Source organism: Xenopus laevis, chromosome 1L (genome assembly GCF_017654675.1).
Source record: "Xenopus laevis strain J_2021 chromosome 1L, Xenopus_laevis_v10.1, whole genome shotgun sequence".
NCBI classification, from domain to species: Eukaryota; Metazoa; Chordata; class Amphibia; order Anura; family Pipidae; genus Xenopus; species Xenopus laevis.
The window spans coordinates 136892568-136916305 of record NC_054371.1 but is presented as its reverse complement, the minus strand read 5'-3'; the positions used below and the strand labels follow the sequence as shown (position 1 = coordinate 136916305).

Sequence of the window (23738 nt, the reverse complement as noted above, 5' to 3'; positions counted from 1 at the left end):
TATGTGTTGGTCTTGGGGTGTTTGGTCTCTATGGAAAGAGAATTATATTTCCTACCTGATATTCATAGTTTCATAATTTTGCTATACAACCACAAATAGTTTAGGCTGGTTGAAAGATCAATGCATCCAGAATAGCCAGTGGCAAATTGTTGACCCGCAGCAAAACGAATTACCTAATTTCCCCTAGGTCTCTCCTGGTAATAGTTGCCCGGTGCTGGCTGGAGGGGTCGGCGCCTCTCCCAGAAATATCTGCAAAGAAGATTAGCCAAACAACACAGGCTGGTGTAGCGGGGATCTCCCCTGCACGTTTATTTCGTCAAGTGACGAAATAAACGTGCAGGGGAGATCCCCGCTACACCAGCCTGTGTTGTTTGGCTAATCTTCTTTGCAAATTGTTGACCCGCCCTCACTTTTCTCATTGGATGGGGGGTGTGACCTCTCTTCCCAACCAGGATATTAAGGGTCCAGACAACTGGGAAGATATAAGCCTTTGGGGACCAAGCTGCTTGGGAGGTATATGTCGTTATTCTTCCGTTCCCCGGAAAAGGACTCATATTAGATCCTTCTGTAGGTGATGTATGTAGGTTTCTGTATTTTTATCCCATTTTATGTTATAACCATTTGCTGCCTTGTAATTGTATCTGATCTTTTTATACTTTATGCACTGTCCACTTTGGACTATTAAATCTACAATTTAAAAGAGTTTGTCTTTGCTGCTATCAACGAACCTTTGACCTGAAGAGAAGTATGTATGTCAAATGTATGCTAACCCCTCTTGCTAGAAGGAAAGTTGTTTTTGCTTGATCCTTTGTCTGCGGTTGTGGGAGTTTTGTGTTGATTGCCTTAACCTGTCTGCTGGATTGAATGTCATAGTACTTAGCTAGAAAGCATAATGGGATAAGCCTCTAGTAATTGTCAGAGTGTAAAGAGTCAGTGCTTGCGGCCCTTTAGCCCGGTGGTGGCAGCTTTTAAATTTTGGCCTGTTGGGACTGTTTGGGTGTGACTGTGTGTGAGTTCTGCACAGGTTAGCAAGGAACTGCGTAGGCCTTTACAGTTGCATGCTGTGTCACGTGAGTCTGTGGTGGCGTGCGTGACAATGATCATCAGTCTGATCTGGTCTTTATGTAACTGGTAAGGCCAATGCTATGGTATGTTTTCACTGAAGAATCTCCCAAAACATACATTATGCCAATGCACCAAAGCAATCTTGGTCATTTAGGGGCAGATTTATCAAGGGTCGAATTTCAAATTAAAAAAACTTTGAAATTTGAATTAAAAAAGACCAACTGAAATTTATTTTCTGGGTGAATAGGCTGTTTTTGTTCGAATCGTACAATTCAAAGTAACCGTGCAATCGATCGAATTCGATTCAAAGTTTTTCCAAAAAACAACTTTGATTTTTCAAAGGTCACCAATTCAGCCAAATCAGTTCTAGGAGGTCCCCATAGGCTAAAAGAGTAATTCTGCAGGTTTTAGATTGCAAATGGCTGAAGTTGAATTTTTAAAGAGACAGTACATGATAAATTTTAATATTCAATTTTTTTTTCAAATTCAATCGAATTTGGACTATTTCCCTAGTACACAAAAATTTGCTCGAATTTTTTCAATTCAATTTTCACTTCGACCTTTGATAAATCTGCCCCTTACTATATTATGATAATAAAAATCTTTTTTTAAATTGAAAAAGGTTAGAGAATAATGTAGAGGGAAACGAAAAGGTGCTCTCTGTTCTGATCATTCTAATTACACATTAAAATGAGGACTAATAGCCATTTTAAACATATACAACCCACATTTAAAATTACTTAAAAGGAATTCTATCACAGGAAAACATGTTTTTTTTTTTCAAAATAGGTTATTAGTGCTGCTCCAGCAGGCTTCTGCAATGAAATCTAATTTTCAAAAAAACCGATTTTTTTTTTAAATTTAATTTTGAAATCTGACATGGGTTTGAGACATGTTAGTTTCCCAGGCACCCCCAGTCATGTGACTTGTGATCTGATAAACTTGAATAACTCTCTACTCCTGGGCTGCAAGTTGGAATGATATCACCCCCTCCCTTTTCCCCAGCAGCCTCTCAGCAGAACAATGGGAAGGTAATAAGATAACTGCTCCCTGGTAGTAATAGTAAAAATCTAAGTCCCACTGCGACTCTTTAAATTAAGTGGAGTAGGAGAAACAATAGCTTATCTGAAAACAGTTCAATCATGAAGTGCTGGGACTTTCTGAAAGCACATGACCAGACAAAATGACCTTAGATGGATGCCTACACACCAATATAACAACAAAAAGAAAATACACCTGTTCTTTCAGGAATACAATTTTATATGGCTAAGTAAGTTATTTGTAGTATAATTTAGAAATACCTTTTTAAAACAGCATGAGCATTCTTTTACGTATTTAAAAACAGCTAGAGGTCCACATGCTGAGCACTTAAGCTGGCCATAGACCTAAAGATTTGCTTGTTTGGCGACATCGCCAAACGAGCGGATCTTTCACCGATATGCTACTAACGGCATGGCTATATCGGGGGTAATTCGAACGTTCAGCCGTATCGATCGGGAAGACCCGTCGGAAGCCCCCATACACGGGCAGATAAGCTGTCAAATTGGTCCAAACAACCGATATCGGCAGCTTTATCTGCACTTGTATGGCCACCTTTTGGGTCTGAAATAGGGGTGTCAAACTCATGGCTTTGCAGTATTTGGAAACTGCAAATATCAGCATTCCACACATGATTCAGGTGGGTTTAGGTTAAACTCTTCCTTCTGCTCTCCCCGTCCATGACCTTACTGTGCCTACTTCCACCTGAGAGAATGCTTGTCTGAGTGGCCTTGCCCTTTCCACAACATCCTATCAGGGCAGGTCGAGTGCGGGTCCATAAATAAGGAGGCGCACTAGGTTAGGTGTGGGCGATGGAGTTTTGCACATCACTACTTCAAATAGCTAGGATCAAATTACATATAGATAAACAAATGTCTATTTATAATGCTCCAAATATAAAGTAAAATAAACCAAGTAAAATAAATATATGTAAAAAAATACAACAAAAATGATACATGGCTAAAAAATAAATAAAACTGTGTGGATGCTAGGTAACAAATAACTTTTCCTAAACTGAATGAATATTTTGTGCAACCTCTGTCCTACTTTGCAGTCTGCCAGTCAAGACAATGCCTTGTTACTAATGTTAGTGTCCCTATCAAGCTGTAGCAGTTTATATGTCAGCTGGTGATCTGCAAAATTAAAAAGTGAAAATGAAAAAATGAATTACCAATCAAAGTTGTTCTGTAAAGTTATCTGCACTTTATTTTGAATATCTCACTATACCATGATAAAGATTATTTTTAAGATGAAATTCCCCTTATAGTGATAGGAAAGCAAAAAAATAAATGATACATGGGAAAGAGGGAATTGAGATCTGGTTGTGTGATTCATAAATTACATAAATCCTACCCTTAATAATTTAGGAAACAGTTTGTCCTGCCTCTGGGACTGTAATTCTCTGCTGACATTATCTGATATGAAGGATTTTTTTTACCTACAGTCCCAGAGCTGTGGCCTTTTTCGGATTATTTCCAGCTGTCGAGTGGATTAGATACAGGTCTGCTGGGAAGTTTAAACACAAACATTTTGCTATGGATTACAGAATAGTTTGCAAACTTGGTTACTTTCCCCATGGTGAATACATATTTTTGAGTTATAGCTGCACTGTATCAACAAATTTCATCCGAGTTATTGTAAATGTGCATAACCCCTAGGAGAATATTTATCTCAAAATGGGAACATTGGCTTCTCATTATTAGCTGTTTGGAGATTTCTTTAACTTACGAATATCAGCTAGCTGGATTTTCTGTTTCCAGGTATTCTTTCCATTCAGACTAATGCCTTGTTCTAACTATATATTTAAATACGTGCAAAAATATAGAGGAGATATTTCTTGCACGCCTAGTTTTTATACTCCTTAATTTATTATTAAAATAATGAGAGGTTTTTTTTCTATTCCCCATAAACATTACTTTCCTTTCAGTATTTGAATGTAACACAGCAACACTCATTTTATCCATCATTTGAGGGGAATCTCTTATGATTGTATACTAACTTCTCCTTTTGCCAGAATCAGATGTGTAACAATATATATAATGCTGCAGAAGCTCAGAAAGCCACTGGGCCAATAGACAATTCAGGACTTTTTTCAAATATATTCTTGCTTCTAAATTATTATTCAGCCCTGCAGCAACTATTATTTCATTCTAAATTAGGTATGCAACGAATTCAGGATTCGGTTCTGGATTCAGCGAGGATTCAGTCTTTTTCAGCAGTATTCGGATTCGGCCGAATCCTTCTGCCCGGCCAAACCAAATCCTAATTTTTTTTTTAATTTTTAAACACATCCATAAAAGGCTTCATATGTTATAATTGTTGATAAACTGTCTTCTTTCTTGCACAACATGAAGTGTTTTTGTTTGCCCCTAGCAAAGTTAACAGTTGAATAGTTGGACTGGTGAAGCTTTTTTTCCCCCTGACATTACACTGGTACTTTTAATTTCTTTGTGTTACATTGGCTGCTTTTTTTTCGTACCATGAAATCACTAAAAGTCCCCATCGCCTCTAAAAGTTGCTTAGCTGTGACAATTGTAATGTACTTCTAATTGAAGGAGTTGCACGGTATGTTTAATAGTTTTAGCAGCAGTTTTGACTGATAAACTGGATGCCTGCCACTTATCATTTGCTATCTGGGCAGAATACAGCACAGGATCTTTTTCCAGTTTGCTATGAGCACCCATGTTAAACACAACATACAGTAGTATGTGCAGTGAGCACTTTCAAGTACAATCACCTTGGTTTTTTTCCCCCACAATGTACCATTTGTTGAACTTGCAAGGGGTAGTTGCATTTGAGTTGTGCCGAAAGTTTTCCAAGGCCAAGCGCACATTGGGTGTACAGTTTGTTTTGCACGCACACTTTTGTGTGTAGCTCCACTTTACAGTTACACTAAATATTGTCATGAATACCAATGCTTTGTACCAAATATTCACTCCGAGTAGCTGCACTCAGGCTGAGGCAAGAAGTCAGTGGAGCTGGATAGATGTGCCCCTTATGCCCGGTGTGTCAATGTCCTTAGGCTTATGTCCTCTACACTGATTTTTTAACACATTTCCCTTGTAACATGCAGTTAAGGTGTTATGTTCATTGATTCTGATCTTTGTGGGCAGATATGTAGCCTATCAAAATTGAGGGGCACAAATGGGAAATGAAGAAGGAGTTGAAGATGCAAATAGAAAGATTCAGTGCAAGGATTTATTCCACAAACAGACCAGTAGGGTAAATATTTATCTTAATTACATATGATTATATGCTAGGTTTGATTAAGTGCTCTCATTGTTTTATTGACAACATTGTGTTCTAAGTTTGGGATTCTTAACCTATGTATTGGAACCTAAAGCTGGATATCCTTATTGTTAATAATGCCATTAACTACAGTCAATATATTTTTATAGTGACAACTATCATTACAATAAGTAATAAGTACAGTCACGGTTATAGACCTTACTTTCATTGGCTTACTTATAAATAAATAAAAACAGGCCATAGGTTAAAAAAAAACATAGGTTTTGAAAAATGTAATTTAGAAAATATTTAAAAAGAGTGAATACAGTGTATTTTCATGTTCCTAGTACAGGAACAGAAATCCACGTAAAATGAGTCACAACACAGGTAATTGAAATACAAAGGGAAAAAGAAAAGAGACAACGCATTAACATGTCAGCAGACAGCTATCATCAGCATCACATAACTGTCTCCTGCACGCAGGGCCCACCAGTCACTTGAAATGTATCGGCGTATCATTGCAAGCATGGCTTCCAGGGACAGTTACTGTACTGGATGCTGATAATACAGCAAATGGCAATGCTGAATTGTTGGAACAGAAATTTGACTGACAATAAATTGTTCCATTTCTACTGCATTTCTAGACACATTACGCAATACACAAAGCCAGTTTTTAATTGCTTGCAAGCAAAACCATTGTGTTACTCCTTTTATTGCAGCATTCTTAGAGCAACGAATGCTCATTATGGTCAAGGATTTCTATATATCAGTGGTTGTTCTTTCCAATTATGGTATAAGGTTCACAGGTAAAATGATTTCTCTTGATGCATTTCTCTTGCTTCTTCTTCCTGATCTGATACCCTCAACCCTGGGATTGTCAGCGACACAGGAACAATTATCCCATATTAGGCACTAAAATAAACACAACTATCAGCCATACTGAATGTTGAGATCAGCATCCCTACATTCAGGTGAGATGACTTGGTTAAATGAATATGTAAATATGACCCACATCCTTAGTTTCTGTATTGTTCTTGTCTCAGCTAATGATTTTCAAGTGCAAGCTCTGAGGTTTAATTTTGCTAAAAAGTTGTTATAAAATATAAAATAGTATTGCATGAAATCTTTTAATTTAGCTCTATAGCTCAGAATTTCTATAGGGGGATTCTAAAATAGTATTGCATGAAATCTTTTGATTTAGCTCTATAGCTCAGAATTTCTATAGGGGGATTCTTCCTTGACTACTACATTTTTGAAGAACATTTGATTTGCTAGTATTGTTCTCAGCATACTGCTCTATATATACACACACAAACTAAAATATTTTGCTGATTGGAAGCAAAACCAGTCTTGCAAATTACAGAAAGATCCATTATCTAGAAAGCCCCAGCATTGTGGATAACAGGTCCCATTCCTGTACCTTACATATGAACTAGGATTTACCATACTATAGTTCTGTGTATTGTGCTGGCATGAGCTGGGTGTATAGTAACAATATTGTTAACACCATGACCCTCCAGATTATTATAGGTGATATATTCAATTTATATTTAAACATCTTTTCCAATATCTTTTTATATGCAGAATATCTGCATCATTTAGGGGCACATTTACTAAGCTCGAGTGAAGGATTCAAAGTAAAAAACCTTAGAATTTAGAAGGTTTTTTTTTGGGTACTTCGACCATCGAATAGGCTACTTCGACCTTCGACTACGACTTTGAATCGAACGGCACTTTAAACCTAACGAGCATCAATGTTAGCCTATGGGGACCTTCCCCATAAGCTTTCTAAGCTTTTTTTGATCGATGGATTAAAATCCTTTGAATCGTTCGATTCGAAGGATTTAATTGATTTTTCCTTCAATCGTTCGATCAAAGTATTTGTGGAAAATCCTTCGACTTCGATATTCGAAGTCGAAGGATTTTACTTCGATGGTCGAATATCGAGGGTTAATTAACCCTCGATATTCGACCCTTAGTAAACGTGCCCCATAGATACTGTATTGGGATAAGTTTTAATAATTATTCGACCCTGTTAGTTTTAGGTCTAATGAATAGAAAAATCATTTACATTTTTTTTAAAAAGAAAAGATCTAAGAATCTGCGTTCATCTGAGACAGTTTGAGAACGAGTAACAACACATTATGGAAGATTTCACATCTTAGTTGATTAAAATATGAACTTTTATTTTTGTTGGTGGAAAATGAAGCCAAGTTAAATGATGTTTCATCTTCAGCATGCCTCCGTTACAACAATATCATTATCTTGGATTTCAGATGAATTTAATTAGACTGTAATGAACAAAATTGGTTGTTTTATGTAATTAGAATGCCATTTAGTAGAGAATGAAATGAATAGAATGGTAATTGTGTCTGTAAGAATAGGGTTCTGTAGCTTTGCTTTGGAATCACACCGATCACTTCAGGCTTCCATAATAAGATTGATCTATCAAGAATCAGAGCTTTTATTCAATACCTAGTTAAGTAAGAATATCTTTTGTCCCAAGGCATATCAGTTTGCTTGAATTTACTGTAATAAAATATACTGCACAGTGAGACATAACTACCACAAAAGCTTGATATATAACATTATGCACGCCACCTGTATGGTATAAAACTTCAGAACCTTTCCTCAAGATGTCTTTGTTTAATTCAATATATGGTTGGCAAAAATCACAGACTTATTAATGGACACATAGAAAATGAGCAATTTATACAGTTCTAAGACCTTTCCCCAAGGCAACAGCATGCAGTTCTTACCTATTTGAATCTGTGCCTGACTGACAGGATATGCAGTATGTTCTTTAGGGGAAAACAATTTTCTTATTTATTGCTTAATAAAACACAATAAAGGGGAGGTTTACCTTTAAGTACATTTTAAGGTAAGTTATTGGATGGCCAATTCTAAGCCATATAGTTTTTGAATTATCTGCCTTCTTCTTCTGACTCTTCTTCTGACTCTCTCCAGCTTTTAAATGGGGGGTCACTAAACTCATCTAACAACAAATGCTCTGTAAAGCTACAAATGTATTGTTATTGCTACTTTTTAATTACTCATCTTTTTATTCAGACCCTCTCCTATTCATATTCCAGTTGGTAGGGTAATTTGGACCCTAGCAACCAGCTGAAATTGCAAACTGGAGAGGTGCTGAATTGAAAAGCTAAATAACTCAAAAACTGCAAATAATAAAAAATCAAAACCAATTGCAAATTGTCTCAGAATTTCACTTGCTGCATCCTACTAAAACTTAACTAAAAGGTGAATAAACCCTTTAAAGGACAAGTAAACCCCAAATGCACGTAGGGGTTTAATGATGTAGGCACCTCAGTGAATTCAATTGCGGATTTTTCCACAACTTTTCAAAGAAATACACTTCCACCACCATCTTACCTGGCTTTCCCAATTTTAGACTTACTCTCATATGTAATAAAAGGCACAAAGTTTGCCCAGTAGCAGTAACCCATAGCAACAAATACAATGTTTAATTTTAAACAGGTGGCTAGTAAATTCTATCTGTTGATCGGTTGCTATGAGTTACTGCTCCTGAATAAACTTATTGCCTTTTATTTCATAACTGCCATTATAAACTCTTGTGCAGTAATGCAGTTATTTTTTCACTTTACCATCTGTATAATTTGGAGTGCTATATAAAATCATATTTGCTCAGTATAGAGGAGTAACTATAGAGTAGGGGATTTAGTTGTTATGTGTATTTTTTCTATGTACTTCCTATTACTGCTATTTCTCTGTGCATTTTGGGAACCTTATTAGCTTCTTCAAGTATAGTAATTAGTATTTTTTTTTCGGTTCATTAACATTATATATATGCAGTTTATTATGAACAAAACGCAGCAGTTCTAACAAACCATGCTGAATATGCTGGGTATTCATGACACGTCTTGGTTTGAGCAGCTAATACCTGCCCAGGTAAAAAAAACTAATGTTAACTGCATAATGAATACAAATGGCACTATATAAATAGAAATACATGCCACCAATATGGTAATTATAGTTCTACAACAAAGGTGGGAATGTTCCAAGGTAAATATTAAAAAAACAACATTTGAATATTTTCAATAAATTGTTGGAATGTATAGTCTTGTATTTAAAAATCCAACACTGCACTCTTTGCATTATAAAATCTCTTCTTTTTAACAGTATTCCTGTAACCCCTGTAACTTAACATCCCAAGTGGGTTCATATGCAGATACTATTGCTGAAAATGGTTAACTTCTTATTCTTCTTCACATATTACCCTGCTCTAAAATATGTCTTTTAAATCGTCTATTGGACTTATAAACATACTAGTACCACACAGACATGATTTAACATGAAATACATATTTACTGACATAGAAAATCAGCATACCTTGTCATTCATCCCTGGTCCCCCTCATTTCATCATTTTCTGTTCCTTGTGCTTGGTGCTGTTTAAACTCTACATATGGTTTAACTGAATTGCTCTTGGTGTCAGTGGCACAAGTATATGAAGTACCAGATCTACTGATAAAATTGGCCATTGCTTCTAGTGAATCATCTGGACTGAAGGCAAAGAATGCAAATAACCTCTCCTGAATCTTAAAGGAACAGTAACGTCAAAAAAATAAAAGTGTTTTAAAGTAATGAAAATATAATGCAGTGTTGCCCTGCACTGGTAAAACTGATGTGTTTGCGTCAGAAACTCTACTATTGTTTATATAAATAAGCTGCTGTGTAGCAATGGGGCAGCCATTCAAAGGAGAAAAGGCTACACAGTAATAAGTTACACAGCAGATAGCAGATAAGCTCTGTCTGTCTAATGGTGTTATCTGTTATCCATTAGTTAACCTGTGCCATATAGCCGTTTTTCAATTTCCGCCATTGCTCCACAGCAGCTTGTTTATATGAACTATAGTAGTGTTTCTGAAGCAAACAGATCAGTTTTAGCAGTGCAGGGCACCACTTCATAATATTTTAATTACTTTAAAACACTTAGGGGCTGATTCACTAAGGGTCGAATATCGAGGGTTAATTAACCCTCGATATTCGACTAGGAATCGAAATCCTTCGACTTTGAATATCGAAGTGGAAGGATTTAGCGCAGATAGTTCGATTGAACGATCGAAGGATAATTCCTTCGATCGAACGATTAAATCCTTCGAATCGAACGATTCGAAGGATTTAAATCCAACGAACGAAGGAATATCCTTCGCTCAAAAAAAGTTAGCCAAGCCTATGGGGACCTTCCCTAACATTGACTTCGGTAGCTTTTAGATGCCGAACTAGGGGGTCGAAGTTTTTTTAAAAGAGACAGTAATTAGACTATCGAATAGTCGAACGATTTTTAGTTCGAATCCTTCGATTCAAAGTCGTAGTCAAAGGTCGTAGTAGCCCATTCGATGGTCGAAGTAGCCCAAAAAAACCTTCGAAATTCGAAGTTTTTTTTACTTCGAATCCTTCACTCGAAGTTAGTGAATCGGCCCCCTACATTTTTTGGTGTTACTGTTCCTTTAATATTTTAGGGACAAAATAAAGTTCTCAAGACCATTTGTGGCTGTACAAGATATGCCAGTTCCTAGAATTGCACATCTGCTAAGATGATGCTTATGACACAGTAGGTGGGATTAATATGTTGAGGCCTATTTATCAACAGTGTCATTTTAGTAGTTTAAAGGGGATCTGTCACCCAAAGAAATTATTCCAAAGCCTATTTTTCACGTTAGTCAAGCAAAATAAACTTTATAGCAAGCAGGCAGCAGCCATTTTGTAGACACCGTTATTAAGGAAAGCTTTGTATCATCTCAAAATGTTGTTTGTGTACTAGAATGGGGACCCGATGTCCATCCAAAAAAGTCATGGTTAAATAACTCTTACTACTGAAAAAGGGCCCCAATATTCATAATATTGCCCCACATAAGGTGCAGGTGATTTCAAAGACTAACACAATACCAATGTGTTAGAAATACGGTAATTTAGGTACATTTCAGATTATTCAGATTCTTACTGTTAATACTATCAATAGAGGTCTCGATCTTAACACCTCTGTACTCGCCCCCAAGATCAGCAGAATATCAGTCATACAGTGGTGGTGCTGTGGGTTTGCAGTTTCCCTAAAACTCCTAACATGTAGCAAAATGTATTTAGTTGACAGAAGACTGCTTAAGGGCAACTTGTATTGTTCAAAGTGAGTGAAAAATATATACAATGAGTGCATGTAATAAGCACTGCCATTTTAATATAACACGTCAGCCCCTTTATGTTTTGTATCATAAACTGAGTGTCATAATTATAGCCAGTTTCCATGGATAACTGTAAGTGTGTACATTATACAAACCTTGACTATATTTTCTGTGGGAATAAATATTTTGTTGTTTGTTTATCTCATTAAAGCATTACCTAATGTATGCACTGACTGGGTTCACACTAGTTGCTATGGCAAATTTTGGTAAGATTTTTTACAAGAGGGTTTACTGATTGTTATCCCTAAGGAAGATTGTTTTAACACAAACAAAAATTGGATCTTTAATAAACCTTTTTCATAGGCAAAGCAGTATTCTTTTAGTTTAAAACCAGTGAAAGCCTTAATTGTCAGGAGCACCAAAATGTGAAAAGACAAAGCTAAAGGAAATATATTACTAATATAAATATGTTCTTTAAAATAAGTAAATAGAAAAAAAACCACAATTAAAATAAAGTTGATATATTATCAATTGACGCACAGGTTTGGCTTGCATTAAAAAAAAACAGGTTTGCATTGCAGTAGAAGTATATTATAGCAGAAGGAAGATGTAATTCATTATGTTTAAGACAGCTGCTTCTTCTTGGTACTTAACAATATATCAACAGCCTACCACGCTATTATTTATTTATTAAAATATAAGGCTTGAAGGATATCAAGTCTATTACAGCAATGGATGGATTCAATATCTGTGCAATGGTGTGTTAAACATGAAAGAAGCATCATTATAACTCAGATACACTATTAATGCATTTTGTTCCTTACTGGAATCAAATTTGAATTGCTATATCACACCAGGCATTCTGTTTTGTTACTGACTTTCCTGATTATATTTTGCCCATCAACATTCAGAATATCTATTTATTTAAAATGCTGCACATAGTGAAATAATAAATACATGCACCCAAAAAAAGAAAAAAATGAAGACTGCTTACTGTTTGCACCCTTAAAGGGGTGGTTCACATTTAAGTTAACTTTTAGTATGTTATACAAAGGCCAATTCTAAGCAACTTTTTAATTGATATACATTATTTATTTTCTACAGTTTTTGAGTTTGCTATTTTCTTCTGGCTAGATTTCTAGTAGGGGTCACTGACCCTATCTAAAAAATGCTTTGTAAGGCTACACATGTATTGTTATTCCTCCTTTTTATTACTCATATTTAAATTTAGGCCCTCTCCTATTCAGTATATTCCAGTCTCATATTCAAATCAATGCATGGTTGCTAAGGTAGTTTGGAGCCTAGCAACCAAATTGCTAATATTGCAAACTGGAAAGCTGCTGAATAAAATCTTAATATCTCAAAAACCCTCAAAAATCTATATCATACTAAAAGGTAACTGAAAGGTGAACCACTCCTTTAAAGGGGCACTAATATCTAGAACTATTTTTGATACCCTCATAATGAGAAAGCCATGTATTACTCTGCCAGCAAAGGGCTATTAGTAGGATTGTAGAATCTAAATAATTTCTATATGTCATAAGTTTAAAACAAACACCATAGTAGACAAAAATTATTTTATTCTTAAGGCATTAACTCTTCCCAAAATACCTCACCAGTTACATGGAAGTAAGTCAGCCAAACAGATAAAAATCTAAAATTACAAAAACAAATTGAGGTTATATCCTCCACATCTAGATCATATATATAACTAAACAGAAATAACAATTTAAGATTATTAATTTAATTTACAATCAGTAAGTACTTTTTAAAAAATAGAAACAAAATGGAGTAGGTAGGAGGTGCCCCATCACAAGTTCATTATTTATAATGGTCAGCGAATGATATGCTCTCCTAAAAAATAAAAAAGCATTCCATTGACTTCCGGAATGCTTTATAAGCAAGACTAAAGTTGGTTAATGTTTTATGATTGAATTGGACTGACCCCTGGCCACTCTATGGTGTCTAGTTATGGTACCTTCAAATAAAGGATACAACCACGTGATATTGTTTGTTAGAGATACATCATAATTGAAATACAATTGTTGCTCAACTGTGTAGTTACATGAGATCTCATTTCCCTCTGGGGATGGTAAAAAATAATATTGTGGAGGGGCCCCTCCTACCTGCTCCTTTTTGTCTTTAGGGTTTGGGAAGTACTTTTTAAACTCATTGTTAATTATATGAATAAAGAACATATTTAAAATCTTTATTTCTGTTTAGAGATATTCATAATCTAAACGTGGAGGGTATAATGTAATTTTTATTGTATTTCAAGACTAAAAGACTATAGAGGTTATTTATCAAGGTCTGAATTTATCTCAATATCGGCTGCTACAAACTCCGCTTATTTATTATTAAATTTTCCTGAAAAATAACCTTTGCGGGAAAAGCTCAGATTTTCCCAAATTTTTTGTGAATTTCCCTTGAAAGCTCTGAAAACATAGTGAAATTGCCCGAAACCCCCGACACAACCAAAAATCAATGGGACGGTTCCCATTGACTTTTATGCAACCTCGACAGGTTTGAGATGCTGTGTTTTTATATTCGGGCTTTTTAGCCCTCGGGGTTTAATAAATTCTAAAAAATTCTTGATTTTTGTAAAAGCCTATTATAAAACAAAAAATCTCGAATTTTTCAGATTTCTGGGATTTTCGGGTATTCGGAGTTTAGCAAATAACCTATAGAAAATATAGGGTAAAGAGTCTGATAGCAGGAAACACTAAAGAATTGTAACCTTCAGTCTCTTACAAGCAAACCAGTTCGGTCAGCAGCCTTACAAATGTGAAAGTAACAGTTAAAATATAACTTTTATTCTGATCTACCAATAAAAATACTCATATCGAAACACACATACTGTCTGCCTCCTCTGCTGACAGTGCTGGACCATGTCCACAAAACCATACATAATTTAAAAACTGCAAAAAGTGGACCAGTGGTATCAACATGCAGATTCCTAATGTCTGCCTATGGCTATTAATAATGATAGTAAGCCATCGTGTTTATGAAGTAATACACCTTTGCCCACTCCCTCCCTTCCAATAATTTCCTCAGACCCAATTCTGCCTGTCTACGTAGGGACTAGGTAGGAGCTAGGTATCCCACAGTCCACCTATGCCAGCCCAACGCGTTTCACCGTGTCTATGGCTTCTTCAGGGGCATAAGTGATGAGTGTGCGTTTAGTTGGTGTTTAAATAGGCTTTCGGCGATAATCCGGTGCGTGTTTGCGCTGGCGCTTCCTGTTTCGTGCTGGCAATTTTGGATGCAATTCACCATGTGTTTTACCCATAAGGTTGCATTTTCCCCATAATGCCAGCATTATTCCGGGCGTGAGATTTGCACTAAGCGCATTACACCTGATATGTTAAAATACATGCAATTACGATTGTGTGTGTTTATAAATCAGATGCAATTGTTGGAGTGGGCATTGGGTCTTTTCATTGCTTGGTGTTCCATGCTTAAAAATAATGAATGTTGCAAATCAGAAAAAAGAGAAAGTACCCCGCTTAATCCCTCAACTAACAGTAGTCACAAACTAGACTATCCTGTAGCCTTCTTCAATTACCTTATAAGTACAAATTAAATTATATAGTGCAGTGCTATAATTGATTTTTATCCAATTAATAAACAATTACCAAAATTAATTATTGATAAAGTGCAGTGCAATATAGTTCATTCAATTAGATTTTAAAATGCAAATTGGTGATTATGCCCACTTTGGAACCAATTATAAAACACCAGTTTCCCTAAACCAGGATTTAAATCCTCTCCAATATTACAAATAGCAGTGTTGCTTAAAAAAATAAATGAATTATGTTCCCCCCGTCCAATTAGGTTTAAGGAATTAGTTCATTCGATTTAAAGTGCTTAACAGTGCTGTATAAATAAATATAGTACAGTTAATTAGAGTGACCACATTTGATAGGATCAGGGGCGTAACTACAGAGGAAGCAGACCCTGCGGCTGCAGGGGGCCCAGGAGGTATAGGGGGCCCCATGAGGCTCAAATTCATATACAATTTCAATACATTTTGGTAAAACAGGACAACCTCTCGATATGTTTGGGGCCCTAAAATTAATTTGCTGTGGGGCCCAATAACATCTAGTTACGCCACTGGATAGGATAAAAAATTATTTTTTAAAAAATGCTCAAGTTCATGAAATGAGAAAGAAAAATGAAAAGAAGAAGATGTGGAGTTGTTGCAAATCTGCTACCTAAATTGTTTCTTTCTCTGGGACACCACAAAGACTGAGAAGGCAGAGTAACCGGGACTGTGGTCTCAAGTTTTTAAACTAAGCCCTAATGCTGTTGAAGGCTAAGATATCCTAAAAAAACACAAATCCACGGTCTCCTGGGAAATTCAGTAAAACGAGAGAGGTATAGTTTTGAGCTGAGCAACATTCCACCCCCTGCCAATAGTTAGACCAATAAGTTAAATGAATTTTTAAAAATCACTAAAGATCTGTAAAAACGAATGAATGTTGTCATACATTTGTATTGCATACATTCATTTATATCAATTTTATGAACCCAAAAACTATTTATTCTATATTCATGCTGTTATAAAAATATATATTTATTGTGTAATGTTAAAATACATATCAATTAACCCTTATGGCGCCTAACACTTACCCAGCACTTGTGACATGTTTTATTTAAATTAATCTATATTTGTTATATATGGGAATATGGGATTTACAACATCTTTATATTGTTTTAACTTTTCCCCTGAACATGGATCATTTAGAATCGGTTTGAAAGTGAAGTGATTTTACAGTTGAGAGAGAGAGAGAGAGATACATGGAGTTATGTTTTTTGTTCTTTGAGATTGCCTATGACCGTTGGGAGCTGGGGGTAAGCATGTTGGATGCTGGGTAAGCATGAAACATGTTAGGCTCTGTGAGGGGTAATTGATATGTATTTTAACATGACACACTAAATATATATTTTTTTATAACAGCATCGATATAGAGAAAGTAATTTTTGGTTTATAATATCTTACCTCAGTTTGGTCACTAGAGGTCTCTATCATGCTCAATTCCATACTTTACATTGAATTTAGTTTCTGTAGCCAACCATTTTTTTGATTATCACACATTATTAATACCACTGATTCCCACCATCACGTTCAAGGAAAAGTAGCTCATCTGCTGTAGTGTGGGGTTTCTTATCTCACTTAATACGTACTGTGCAATGTATTATTCATGAAATTATCTTTGCACTTTAACAGACAAACAACATATTTTCTTTTTATTTGGTTCTTCGAACATATTAATGGTACAAAATGTAATAATAATAAATGCATAATAAAATTAACAAATATTTTCTTTGGTAAACAGTTCTTTTTGTGTATAGTATCACTATTAATAAAATGAGAAGATTGTTGGGTGGGGTGTAGAAAAGGGGAACAACAAATCTTAACTCATACTTACAGATGCATTAGGTTAAATGGGTGGTTTACTGTTAAAGGAGAACTAAACCCATCTATAATGTGAAAAGCCCCTTCCACTACCCAACATAGTGCCCCCTCCCTGCTTTTGCCATACGTAGTGCATTAGTGAAAAATGTGCCCCTAATTGTGAAACTAACAGATCTGAGCGCAGCAGAGCTCAAGGGCGCCATCTTCTGCATCTTGGTTTTCCTCCAGAAGGGAACACCAACATGAAGATATTTGGCTGGTGCCAGGCCGGTGTTCGTGTCAAATGCGAATGGATCAGAAACTCAGCAAATGTCCAAAGGGAAGAGGATCCGAAGAAAACTGAAGATGCGGAAGATGGTGCCCTTGAGCACCCTTTTACATCTCTAGCAAATGAGCTCTAATTTATTATGGGCAATGTGGCAGTTATATGGCTCGTTATGCAACGCTACCTCGATCTGAACTTAACTGATGGGGAGCACATTGGGGGTTATTTACACAAATCTGAAGTTATCTCATAATTAAAATGAAAAAAACTCGACCAAACTTCCATGCCCGATCTTGCTTTATTTATTAATAAAATAACTTGAATGAATAGGATTGGGAAAAAACCTGATACAATCGAGCGAAAATGCAAATCGTACGTTTTTTTCGGACTTTTGTCTCAAACCTCTCAGAATTTTCGTGTTTTTGCCAGAAAACCCAGAATTTTTCAGATTATTGGGCTTAACCCAAGCAAACCACAACATCTTCAAATTGGGATAGGGACATCTCTCATTGACTTATACATGACCTCTACAGGTCTGAGATTGTAGATTTTCAAATTCCAGCTTTTTGCAGCATCAGGGTACAATAAATCTCAAAACATTTGAGTTTTCCTCACATGAAAAAAATCAAGTTTTTGCTCAAAAAACCCTGACCAGAAATTATCGAGTTTATTAAATAACCCCCATAGTTTATACACAAGAAATATATACCACTTCCAGAACTGGAGATTCAGTCTTTCCGTATATTCCAATATTTTTTCCTTACAGTTTATCACTGAATCTGGCAAATGCCAAAGCTGTTAATTAAAAGACTTAACATTTTAAAATACACACTTAAACGGAAAAGGAATACGATTTTGTGAAGCTGCAGAAATCCATTATTACAGCTGAAGCATGTTAAAGCTCGAGGCAGAGAAGATAAATTGCCTCCAAAGTGATACAAACTTAGTTTGATTATTGTGTTACACCTAATCTATCATAATGTCCCCAAGACTTTTTCTCCTGTAACTCAAAATTAAAAATGCTGTTTTGCAGCAATAATCTTAGTTTAAATTTGCATATTTATGTTTCTTTATAAACTAGAATTTACATATTGCATCAACCAAATGATGCAATTATTAAGGACTGGTATGGGATATATTATCTGAAATGATTGGGACCTGGTATTTTCCAGATAATGGGCCTTTCTTTAACATGAAACACCATACCTTATGGCTACTAAAAACATTTTAACAGTAAAAAAAACTCAAACTGATTTATTAGCCATCAGTATGAATTTATTCTAGCTTCGTTAGCATCAAGTCCTCTTATTCTTATAAAGTAAGTAAAATCCATATTTTATATAGGAAACCATGGCAAATGACTGCTGCATTTTTGGACTTTGATAACAGGCTTATAGATTATTGATTCCATACCTGTAATAAATAAAGCTCATACAATTTAAGGGAGAATTAAGCATCACAATGCTTTTTTTAAATTTTAAAACATATTTCTGAAATATACACTATAAAGAAAATAGAAAATAGTGGCCACATTGTCTCTCCATTTGTCATTTAAAGTTTGGTGAAATTAATTTTTTAATATTTTTTTTCCATTAAAACTTTTCTATATTAATCCCTACCACAAAGCTATTTTGTATCTGTCGTTCTTTCTGTCCAGTAGATTCTTCTTATGTCACCCTTCTTTTTTTCTCTGTCCAGCTGCATACTGAGTCCTTTTGTTCCAACTATCCTCCTCTGAAAAATTCTTTCCTCCAGACACTATTCATTTCCTAGATACATCTGAAAGTTTCTGTCATCTCAGCTCTCGCCCTTTGGCCTGATGTATGTGCTAAGGTCTTGAAGTCATTCCTGATGTTTTATTTAGACAATAAATCATTTTAGTAGCTTTTTTTATATATTAATTTGTTTTGTTAACTTTTTGATAGCTCAACTAAATTAAACACTGAAGCTGGAAACGGAGGTAAAAAAAAGTAAAACGTACCAACATAAGATCTATGATATAACATTACAAGAGTATGCAATGTTTTGGAACTGCACATACATACGTATACTGTATAGAGCAGGGGTCAGCAAACTTTACTATCAAAAGAGCCATTTTGCCCCCTCCAGAGCCGGGCCAACCCGGCCAGGCGCGGCGCCGGCTTAGTGTGCGCTCAATCGAACATGTGTGAAACGACGTTACAGCGCGCATGCGCAAAACTACGCACTGGCGGGCATGCGCAAAACTATGCGCTGGCGCGCATGCTCGAAACTATGCGCTAGCGCGCATGCTCGAAAATACGCACATGCGCGCAAGTGCATTTGAAACGAAAATTACCAGTGCCAATCAGGGAGACACAGGACCGGACATGGGGTAGGCGACAGAGCAGGTACATGCCTGGCGCCCCCTCAGCTTTGCGCCCTAGGCACGTGCCTACTCTGCCTACCCCTAGTTCCGGCCTTGGCCCCCTCTTCCACTAAAGAAAAATAGTCTAGAGCCGCAAAATACAACAAACAGAATTGCAGTGTGCATATGTAGGCCTACTTTGAAATAAATTAAACACTGAATAGCCCTATTAAATGCTAGTGTTCTCCTCTGTTTAATGTGACTTCTGTTTCTGAAGCTCCATGCTGATCTTCCCTCTCTTGTCTTGAGTGTGTGACCGCGGTAAGGACCATGATGAAGCATCTTGCTGCGGCTCAGTCTTGCCTGTCACTCCTGGGACGTCTATACAGCCCTCGCTCCTGCTGGCGGCTTCCTGAATGTGCGACCGCGGTAAGCTAACCGCTGAGTCACAGCAAGCTGCGGGTTGCTTACCCCTGGTATAGAGGTATGGGATTTGTTATCCTGAAACCCGTTCTCCAGAAAGCTCTGAATTATGGACAGGACTCCCATAGACCAAAATAATCCACATTTGTAAAATGATTTTTTTTTATTTGCAATACTAAAACAGTACCTTGTACTTGATCCAAAGTAAGATATGATTAATCCATTTTGGAAGCAAAGCCAGGCTATTGGATTTATTTAATGTTTATATGATTTATGGTGTGAAGATCCAAATTACAGAAATATATGTAAACATAATGCTGTTGAGTGCTGTAACTAAACATTATATGCACTTCTCTGACCAAAATGTCTGTTTAATAAATTTTGTTGTCTTTTTCGCAAGACCTGTGATTGAAGTGTTTATATTATATAAAGGTGTGTTTTGCCTTTAATATCTCCCCAGTAGGAGATATAGGGGCAAATTCACTAAGATGCGAAGTTGCGCCAGGCGCAACTTCGCCGCACTTCGCCAGGCGAAGTTTCGCCAGGGCTCCGCAAATTCACTAAAATCCGAAGTTGCGCACAGGGGTAGCGTAAGGTTGCGAAGTTGCGCTAGCGTTGTTTCGCTATATAAAGCGAAGTTGCGCTAGTGAAGGCTAATTTGCATACGGCGCGATAATTTTTAATAAAAAAAATCAAGTTTTTCGGATTTCTGGGAATTTCGGGTATTCAGAGCTTAGTAAATAACCCTCATGGTGTTCACAGGGAGAGTAGTTTTGCCTGCAGTCTAGCTGTGGAAGCTGTAAGACACTTTTTCCCAAGAAATGCACTCATGTGGGGAGGTGCAAGCCTATAAAAAAATTTGACCAAAAGTAAATAGTTAAGACCACTAGGGATGTAGCGAACTGTTCACCCGCGAAGTAGTTCGCGCGAACTTCGACCGTTCGCGTCCGCCGAATGTTCGCGAACGCTTGGGAACGTTCGCATTTTGAGTTCGCGTTCGATCGTTCGACCATTCGACCATTCGAATTCCTTCGACCGCTAAAAATCGAACGATTTCCATTCGTTCGAACGATTGTAAGCATTCGATCGAATGAAAAGCATTCGATCGAATGAAAAGCATTCGATCGAATGAAAAGCATTCGATCGAATGGCTTCGATCGTTCGATTCGAATGAAAATCCTTCGATCGAACGATTAAAATCCTTCGATCGTTCGAATCGAACGATTTTAGCGGGTGTTCGAAGTTCGCGAACTGTTTGCGAACGTTCGCATTTTTTGCCGGTGTTCGCGAACGGCGTTCGCGAACACCAAATCGGCAGTTCGCTACATCCCTAAAGACCACCATTTGGTGTTTACCTTGATGTTGATTACTGACTTGCCAATTTTATCCTTACTTTGTAACTAAAAAACCCAATTTTTAAAAATATAAAGGAATGGGATCTGTTATCCAGAATGCTCGAGACCTGGGATATTTCTGTACTTTGGATCTCAGTATTTTAAGTCTACTAAAAAGCATTTACATAGTTAAATTGGGTTGAAAAAAGACAAGTTCCATCAAGTTCAACCCCTCCAAATGAAACCCACACACCCTTCCATACCTTCACATAAATTATATATACACCCATATCTATCTGATATTATGTCTGTCCAAGAAATCATCCAAGCCACTCTTAGTTTTAACTGATAAAAAAATGCAAAAATGTATTTTTGGTTATATTTGAGAATTGAATGGTCCATTACTCTGACAAATGTTGCAGACCTTTACAATAAATAAAACAATTAAAAATGATATGAAATATGCTCATGTTTATCATTTCAGTGTAAAGCAAATGGTTAAATATTTTTGAAAACCCAAAGGTCCCCTGTGGTTTTCCATAAATGACACCTGTTGACGAAGCAGAGAGAGCTTACAATTTAATTTCATCTGCCTCCAAACAATCTCTCTCATTAAGCAAAATGATGATAGAACTCATTGAGGCATGCTGTTTCACTTTCTACCGGGTAATGTATAACTACAGTAATCATTTGCAGCAAAGGGAGGCACAATTATCCTGAAACCTCATTGTGGAAGTTTAAAAAAGCAAAAGCATTATAAAAGCAGGCTGTGTAATTTCACCACTTTCTTGTTCAAAGCAGTTTGCAGTGTAATTATTGTGTTCAACATAAGCTGACAGTGTTACACTGCAAATGACAGAACAAAAACATTTTTGCATTATATATATATATATATATATATATATATATATATATATATATATATATATATATATATATATACTGTGTATATATATATATATATATATATATATATATATATATACACACACAGTATATATATATATATATATATATATATATACTGTATATATATATATATATATATATATATATATATATATATATATATACACACACACAAATATGGAAGGCACAATTTATCCTTATTCAAGAAAACACTGTTACTTTTGTAGGGGTTAGTCCCCATTTCTGCTGCTTCATTCTCATAGCAATGAATTACATTATTTTGGTAATATAGTAAAGGAAAACTATAACCCCGGAACAATGTAGGTCTCTATAAAAATATATTGCAGGGAACAGCCCATATTTAAAACGCTGCTTCATCTAAATAAACCCATTTCCTAACAATATACTCTTTTAATAGTATGTGCCATTGGGTAATCCTAAATAGAAAATTTCCATTCTTAAAACAAAGGGCTGCCACTTGGAATCCTACGATTAATGGTGCACACAAACAAACCAAGGGCATGCTAGGTCACACGAACCAATTAACAGAGTTCTGTCTCTTGCTCCAATACTTCTTCCTGTTACAGTTAGAGCTGCAGTATTTCTGGTCAGGTGATCTCTGAGGCAACAAAATGGGGACTCAAGGCAAGAGATGTAAAATGGCACAAATTTTACTGATATGTTTTGCTTAAATATTAATTTTAGGGGTAAAGTTTTCCTTTAGTATTAACAACATCCTACCAGTTGCGTGAAGCATCGCATTTATTTTATTTTTTATATAACAATTAAAACCTAGAAAGGGCATGTTCTAAATATACAAAATAGAAAGGAAACTTAATACTAAGTTTTTACATATTTACAGGGTAATATAATAAAAGGTCTCAGGTTTGCCCACATCTAGTTAACCCATATCAACCAATCAGATATTTGTTTTCAAATGCTACCTGTTGATCAGCTTCTATGGGCTAAAAGACAAGAAGCAAACTTAAGACTATTTATTAAATGAATGTTAATAATTCACGTACAAAATCACTCAGCAATACTGAGCCAATGATTTTGGCTAGTCACGTCTACCTCACAAAGCCTTATCACTCAGTGAACTGTATATGAGCCATATTGTTTCTAAAAATAATATAAAGAAAGCTTTAGAGTGCACACAATGATAACATGAAAAAGATCAAAGGCGTGCAAAAAATAGATCTCTTTTCCTTTGTTGCTCTTTGAAAATGACCTTTCTATCCTCTTGAACCCATCTGAAATTTTCTAGTACTCGAATAGAAAAAAAACTCGTAAGAAACATGACTCTAAGGATGGAAAATTGATGCTGTGAATTGCCATGGAAATCAATGAAGAGGAATATTAAAAACTAATTCATCCTTAGGAATTCTTTGTGAAAAAAGGAAGGTTATGGTCAAGAACAAATCATTGTGTGAAGTGAGGTGTAACAGCGGTTTTAGAGGTGGAAGCAAGACTGTAGCTGCTTATTACTGATTGATTTCTCACTGAGTTACAGTGATGAAATAAGGGAAGAAGCAAGAATCACCTGTTGTCCTACAAACAGTGGGGTGCCATGA

General features: G+C 36.0%; 1 long non-coding RNA gene across 1 annotated transcript in view; it reads left to right on the top strand.

Annotated features, from left to right (window-relative positions):
• The first annotated feature begins 340 nt into the window (after positions 1-340).
• The window catches only part of LOC121394061, a 43265-nt gene continuing 19867 nt past the window's right edge, over positions 341-23738 (top strand). Inside the window, exon 1 of the long non-coding RNA XR_005961475.1 lies at positions 341-576. This is a non-coding gene — a long non-coding RNA (uncharacterized LOC121394061). The remainder of the gene's footprint in view (positions 577-23738) is intronic.